The sequence below is a fragment of the Ornithorhynchus anatinus genome, chromosome 5 (assembly GCF_004115215.2).
Source record: "Ornithorhynchus anatinus isolate Pmale09 chromosome 5, mOrnAna1.pri.v4, whole genome shotgun sequence".
In the NCBI taxonomy this organism is placed as follows: Eukaryota; Metazoa; Chordata; class Mammalia; order Monotremata; family Ornithorhynchidae; genus Ornithorhynchus; species Ornithorhynchus anatinus.
Window position 1 is genome coordinate 66,819,787 of NC_041732.1, and position 6,585 is coordinate 66,826,371.

The window sequence follows — 6,585 nt, forward strand, 5'->3', positions numbered from 1 at the left end:
TGGGGAGCAAATCAGGGTGTTGAAGAAGAGAGTGGGAGAATAGGAAATGAGGGATTAATCAGTGAAGACCTCTTGGAGGAGATGTGTTTTCAATAAGACTTTGAAGGCGAGGAGAGTGATTGCCTGCCAGATGTGAAGAGGGATGGTGCTCCAGGACAGAGGCAGGATATGGGCAAGAGGTCGGCGGTGAGATAGATGAGACAGACGTACAGAAAGTAGGCTGGCATTAGAGGAGTGCAGTGTGCAGGCTGGGTTGTAGTAGGTGAGCAGTGAGATGAGGTAGGAGGGGGCAAGGTGATTAAGTGCTTTAAAGCAGATGGTAAGGAGTTTCTGTTTGATGCAGAGGTGGGTGGACAACCACAGGAGGTTCCTGAGCAGTGGGGAAACATGGGCTGAACATTTGTGTAGAAAAACAGTCTGGACAGCAGAGTGAAGTATAGACTATGTGACTTTGAATGTCACTTAACTTCTCTATGCCTCTGTTACCTCATCTGTAAAATGGGGATGAAGACTATGAGCCTCATGTGGGACATGGGCTGTGTCCAACCTGATTAGCTTTATCTACCCCAGTGCTTAGAACAGTGCCTAGCAGAGTGCCTAGCACTTAACAAATACCATTAAACAACAACAAAAAAGGAGGGAGTCAGGTGGGCCTGCAAAGAGACTGGGAGCAGAAGTCTCACCTGGCCCCCACCTCTAGGTCAGTGGTTCAGCCTCCTAAGATGTTTCCCGACTGTGGGGTCCCCATCGTACTTCTGTCCTAGGTAGGGGAGATGGCACCTGCCTGGATATAGGCAGATGTCCCAGGTTCTTGCTAGAAAATAAACTGTGTCTTTCCCCTTTCCAATCCAAAGTATGTAATTTTCTCTTCTGAAAATAACACCCCTCATCGCTTCCCGGGGACTGTGATCCACACACCATTTGAACTTTATTCCCCATCTCTCTTTCTGACTGACAGGCCTCTCCCGCCTCTGAAGACAGGTCTCACTCAGGCAGAAGTCAACTTCTTTCGCTTAATAGATTCTCTTGCAAGCAAGCACCTGGGGAGAGAGTCACAGGCAGGGGCAGGAAGCAAGAAAAGTTGCCTAAGGCCCATGAGTCCCTAGTTCTCCTCCCCATCACCAGACCTGGCCCCGTTTGCCCTCCCCCACCCTTCCCAGTATGAGAAATGGCATCTCGATGAGAGGAGAGGCTCCAGCTGAGGAGCAGCTAGCTCCCTGGTGCCACCAATCCAATTGAGCAGTGCTTGCCTGCTGATATGATAATATTTTAAGTAAGCTTTAATTGGCTTTCCCACGTTGGTATTTCACACTGCTCCTCTGTGGATTGAATGCCAAATGGCGTTTAGCCCTCTGTAGCTACTCTGTGTTGCCATTTGGAGTTTCCTAGAAGATAGGGAGGTTTTATTTTTTTTTTTCCTTCCACTGTGCTGGGTTTGCCTTAACCTCCCACTGCCCCCGGTAGATATATTTAGCAGTGGGGAAGGTAGTCCCCACCTTAGAGAAGCAGCGTGGCACAGTGGAAAGAGCACGGGCTTTGGAGTCAGGGCACATGAGTTCGAATCCCAGCTCTGCCACTTGTCGGCTGTGTGACTGTGGGCAAGTCACTTAACTTCTCGGTGCCTCAGTTCCCTCATCTGTAAAATGGGGATTAAGACTGTGAGCCCCACGTGGGACAACCTGATTCCCCTACGTCTACCCCAGCGCTTAGAACAGTGCTCGGCACATAGTAAGCGCTTAACAAATACCAACATTATTATTATTATTATTAGTCCTTTACTCCAGGCTGATCTCCTTCTTAAGTCTGAGCATTCTCCATGGGCAGAGCGGGTGTCCATTTGCCAGGGCCCCGTTTCTGGACTGGGAGCAGTGAGGGAGGGAGGGGGCAGGAATAGGAAAGTCCTTCCTCAAATTTAGCTGAAATCCATCCTGTTGCAATTGGAGCCTCTCCTGTCCTCCCTGTAGATCTCAGATTCCTGTCTGAATGGGTGACCGTTTCTAGACTTTAAGGCAGCGTTCAAGTCAGTCTCTCTTGATCTTCCATTAATGGTATTTACTGAGCACTTACTGTGTGCAGAGCACTGGACTAAGAACTTACTAAGTCTTCCCTTAGAAGCAGTGTGGCTGAGTGGAAAGAGCCCGGGTTTGGGAGTCAGAGTTTGTGGGTTCTAATCCCAGCTCTGCCTCTTGTCAGCTGTGTGACTTTGGGCAAGTCACTTCACTTCTCTGCACCTCAGTTCCCTCAACTGTAAAATGGGGATGAAGACTGTGAGCCCCACGTGGGACAACCTGATTACCTTGTATCTACCCAGTGCTTAGAACAGTGCTTGGTACATAGTAAGTGCTTAAAAATACCATAATTATTATTATTGTTATTATTATTCTCCCCCTAATTCCCAGGACCTTTCTTCCTTTCCCAGCCAACCTTCCCTGTCTCCCCAGACTTCAACACCTTCCTCCCTTCTTCTCTTTCCTCTGCTCCCCTCACTACTCCTTCAGTGCTCCTGTCAGGAAGCTATTCTGGATGGGACAAGCAAGGAGAATGAATGACAGTGGGATACCCAAACAGCTGCTGTTTGGTAAACTGAAATTAGGTCACTGAAAAGGGGACAAGGGAAGTGTTTTATGGAAACAGAAAAAAAAAAGATTCAGAAAGTGCACCATCCCAACTTAAAACTGGGCGTCAGTTGCTGTGGTTAGAGCAACATGGGGTACTGCTGCCAAGAAAGGAGTGACTCTTTTTGAGGAGAAACTTTGTAAGGAGCGCAAGATGAGGAGGTCAAAGTGAGCAGCGAGGAGGAGAAGGCAGGTCTAGTGGATAGAACAAGGACCTAGGTTCTAATTCTGACTCTACCATTTATCTGCTGTGTGACTTTAGGTAAGTCGCTTCACTTCTCCGTGCCTCAATTACCTCATCTGTAAAATGGGGGGTTAAGACTGTGAGCCCCATGTGGGACAAGGAAGGGGTCTAACCTGATTAGCTTGCATCTACCCTGGTGCAGAGAACAGTGCTTGACACATAGTAAAGTCCTTAACAAATACCATCATCAGAAGCAGTATGGGCTCCGGGATGTTGATTTTTCCATGTGTTATCCACCAAGGAGGTAGAGGTGGGAGGGGGGCGGGAGATCCAGGCAGCCACAGCCATCCTCCCGTCACCATCCATCTCGCGCTTCATTGTTTAGCGTCAAGATGTATTACCTCCTCGCAGCAAAAGAACACTCCAGCTGGAACCCCCATTCGTTACCATCTCGCTGCCTGGGACAGCTGTTTGTGTCTCTCCAGTAAACATTCCCTTCAGAGAGGAGGGAGTAACTTGGAGCCCTAACGAACAGCAGCTCAGCCCCCAGAGGTCTTGTTGCCTAGAGGGAGAGAGACCCTCCCTTTCTGCCCTCTGGGGACCAGCTGAAATGCATTCATTCATTCATTCAATGGTATTTATTCAGCACTAACTATGTGCAGAGCAGTGCATTAAGCACTTGGGAGGGTACAGTATGACAATAAACAGACACATTCCCTGACCACAGTGAGCTTGCTGTCTAGAGTATGAGCTTGAATGGTAGGCAGCCCTTAGGCAAACTGCCTGGGCTGAGGGTACCCATTAGAGGATTCACCCATGAGGCAGGAAGGAGCAAAAACTTCTCATTCACCGGAGCAGAGCATCCCAGATCATAGCTCAGGTGGGATGCCCTAGGGGGTGGGATAATGTTGGTATTTATTAAGCGCTTACTATGTGCCGAGCACTGTTCTAAGCGCTGGGGTAGACCAGGGGAATCAGGATGTCCCACTTGGGCCTCACAGTCTTAATCCCCATTTTACAGATGAGGTAACTGAGGCACAGAGAAGTTAAGTGACTGGCCCACAGTCACGCAGCTGACAAGTGGCAGAGCTGGGATTCGAACTCATGACCTCTGACTCCAAAGCCTGTGCTCTTTCCACTGAGCCACGCTGGGATGTCAATATCCCTCTCCGGGCACGGACTCACTGACCTCCTGCATAAACTGAGTAGGAGTTTGAAACTGGGTTATAGTTCAGGCCCCAGCTAAACTGGCTCATTGCCACCTGGCTCCAGTGGGTTTGATCCTGAAGAGTCAACTTTTGGGATCTGGCAGCAGGAGTTTTGGACTGCTATATCAATCAAACAATCAATCAGTGGTATTTATTGAGCACTTAGTCTGAGCAGAGCACTGTACTTAGCCTTTGGGAGAGGACAGTGCTATAGACTTAAAAGAGACAGTCCCTGCCTACAAGGAGCTTAGGTGTCTTTGGTATTTAAAGAAGATGCCACTGATCGAAAAATCTACCTTCAGGGATACATCTGTGGCTGAAAAGGTCAAACTGGGGCACCCAATCTCATTAGCAAGTTGCCCCCTAATGTGCTGCTATCCTTGTTTTTGGCAGCCCCTGGTGCTCTTTTCACTTTTGCCTCGTTTCACACTCCTTACAAAGTTTCTCCCCAAAAAGATCCACTCCTTTCTTGACAGCAGTATGCCACGTTGCTCTACCTACAGCAACTGACTCCCAGTTTTTAGTTGGGATGGAACATTTTCTGAGTCTTTGCTTTTTCTGTTTCTATAAAACATTTCCTTGTCCCCCTTTCAGTGACCTAATTTCAGATTACCATACAGCAGCTGTTTGGATATCCCGATGTCATTCATTCTCCTTGCATCCGGAACAACTTCCTGACAATATATAGGTAAAAGAGGGAGGTTTTACGGTCCCCGTCTCTGGAGATCTCTAAGAACAGTCGAGATGGGGCCGAGCCAGGACTGGAGAAACCCGAGGTCAACCAGCAAAGCTTAGCGTCTTAGACGTATCCGCTCACTTAGCCTCCCTGCCTCCCGGCAGACTTGATTCCCTTTCGATGTCAAATGGGATATTAGTGATGACCCAGAGTAAATCTGCTTCAGCCTGACAATTAGTCTGTCTGATTGGGTCACCTGGTGTCCCTCATAAAACATTCCCACTGACATTATTCACCGGACTGAAATGGAAAGGTTGAGACGATTATGACTTGGCTTCATCCTGATGAGACCGTTAATTCTATGCACTACTTTTCAGAGGGAGAAGTGTCTCGGGGAAGAGGAGGAGGAACAGCCAGCCTCCTTGCAGGCCGAACAGCAGAACAGTGTCTTCCCAGACACTCACACCTTTGGGGGTCACATCCTAGGAGGAGCCAGGCTACAGATCTGAACTGAAGCTGACTTGGTGTGTGTGTCAGGGTGGGAGGAGGTGGGGAGGTGGAGAGGATAGCACAAGGACAGGAGGAGCAGGGCAGCAGCTGGTGAGATATGAGGTGGCCTCACTGGGTTCCTGTCTGGCTCTCCCTCTAATTTCTCATCAGGGCCAGATGTCATTCCTTGGACGTCTCCACTCCCTACCCCCTCGGGAAAATCCTTGGGTGCCGGGTTACAATGCAGAGGGAGCTACATTGACAGGGTAGGGGGAAGAGGTGTCTGTCTACAGGCTACACTTGAGACCTCCATTGCCTCATCCCATAAGCCCCTTCACCTCAGATGGGAGAGTTGCCAGCTTGGTTTCTTTTTTAAAAAGTCCTAGAAATGAGGCAACCTAATGAGAAGAGACACAAAATGAAGTTTTCAGAGACTCCAAGGGTCTAGAGGCGCTGAAAGAGGGGTCAGCCTTGCCTGAAATTGGACTGGGAATGTCTGCCCTCGAGCTTGGCAGAGGAGCCTGCTCCTGCAAACCCATGCAGTCTAGCCTGCTGGACACCCTTGCCTAGTACCTGTAGCTCCTTCCTACTGGCCCCACTCTGGAGCTCCTGGAACAAGTGGCTCAATGCTCTTCCCATTTTCTACCCTGGTCACCCCAGGACTGGGTCATTGGGCTTTCTCACACCCGATGTGTCTGTCTGCCTTTGGGCAGTTCGAGGGAGAGAAGGGCCTAGTTACTCTTTCCTAGCTGCAGGTAGACCAAATGTTACAGGTCAGAGCCAAGCCTAGAACTCATCCAGAAACTGAGGTAGAAAAGAACATTTAAGGGCAAAATTACAGCTCACACTTTAGCACTCCCCACCTACAAGACTTTCCTAAAATCCCACTTTCTCCATCCAGCCTCCTAGACTCACTGACAGTGCTTGAGTCATATAATTCACACACACACACACACACACACACCACTCAATCCACTGCTTCTAGCTCTTATTTATGTATCACCATCCTAAGAACATGTGAATATGTTATATTTTTGAACATTAAGTTTATTCTTATTTCTCTTCTTATAGATAGTTTTATGTCTGTCTTTCCCAGTAGAGTATAAGCTCCTTGGTGACAGGAAACTCATTTCATGCTGCTATTATACTTTCCTAAACACTTATTACAGTGTATCGTACTAAGATGATGCTCAGTAAATAACATTATTTCTACTGCTACTAATAATATTTTATGTTTTTTTTAAGCGCTTACTATGTGCCAGGCACCATTCTAAGCACTGGGATAGATACAAGTTAATCAGGTCGGACACAGTCCCTGTCCCACATGGGGCTCACAGTCTTAATCCCCATTTTACAGATGAGGTAACCAAGGCATGGAGAAGTGAAGTGACTTGCCCAAGGTCACACAGCAGA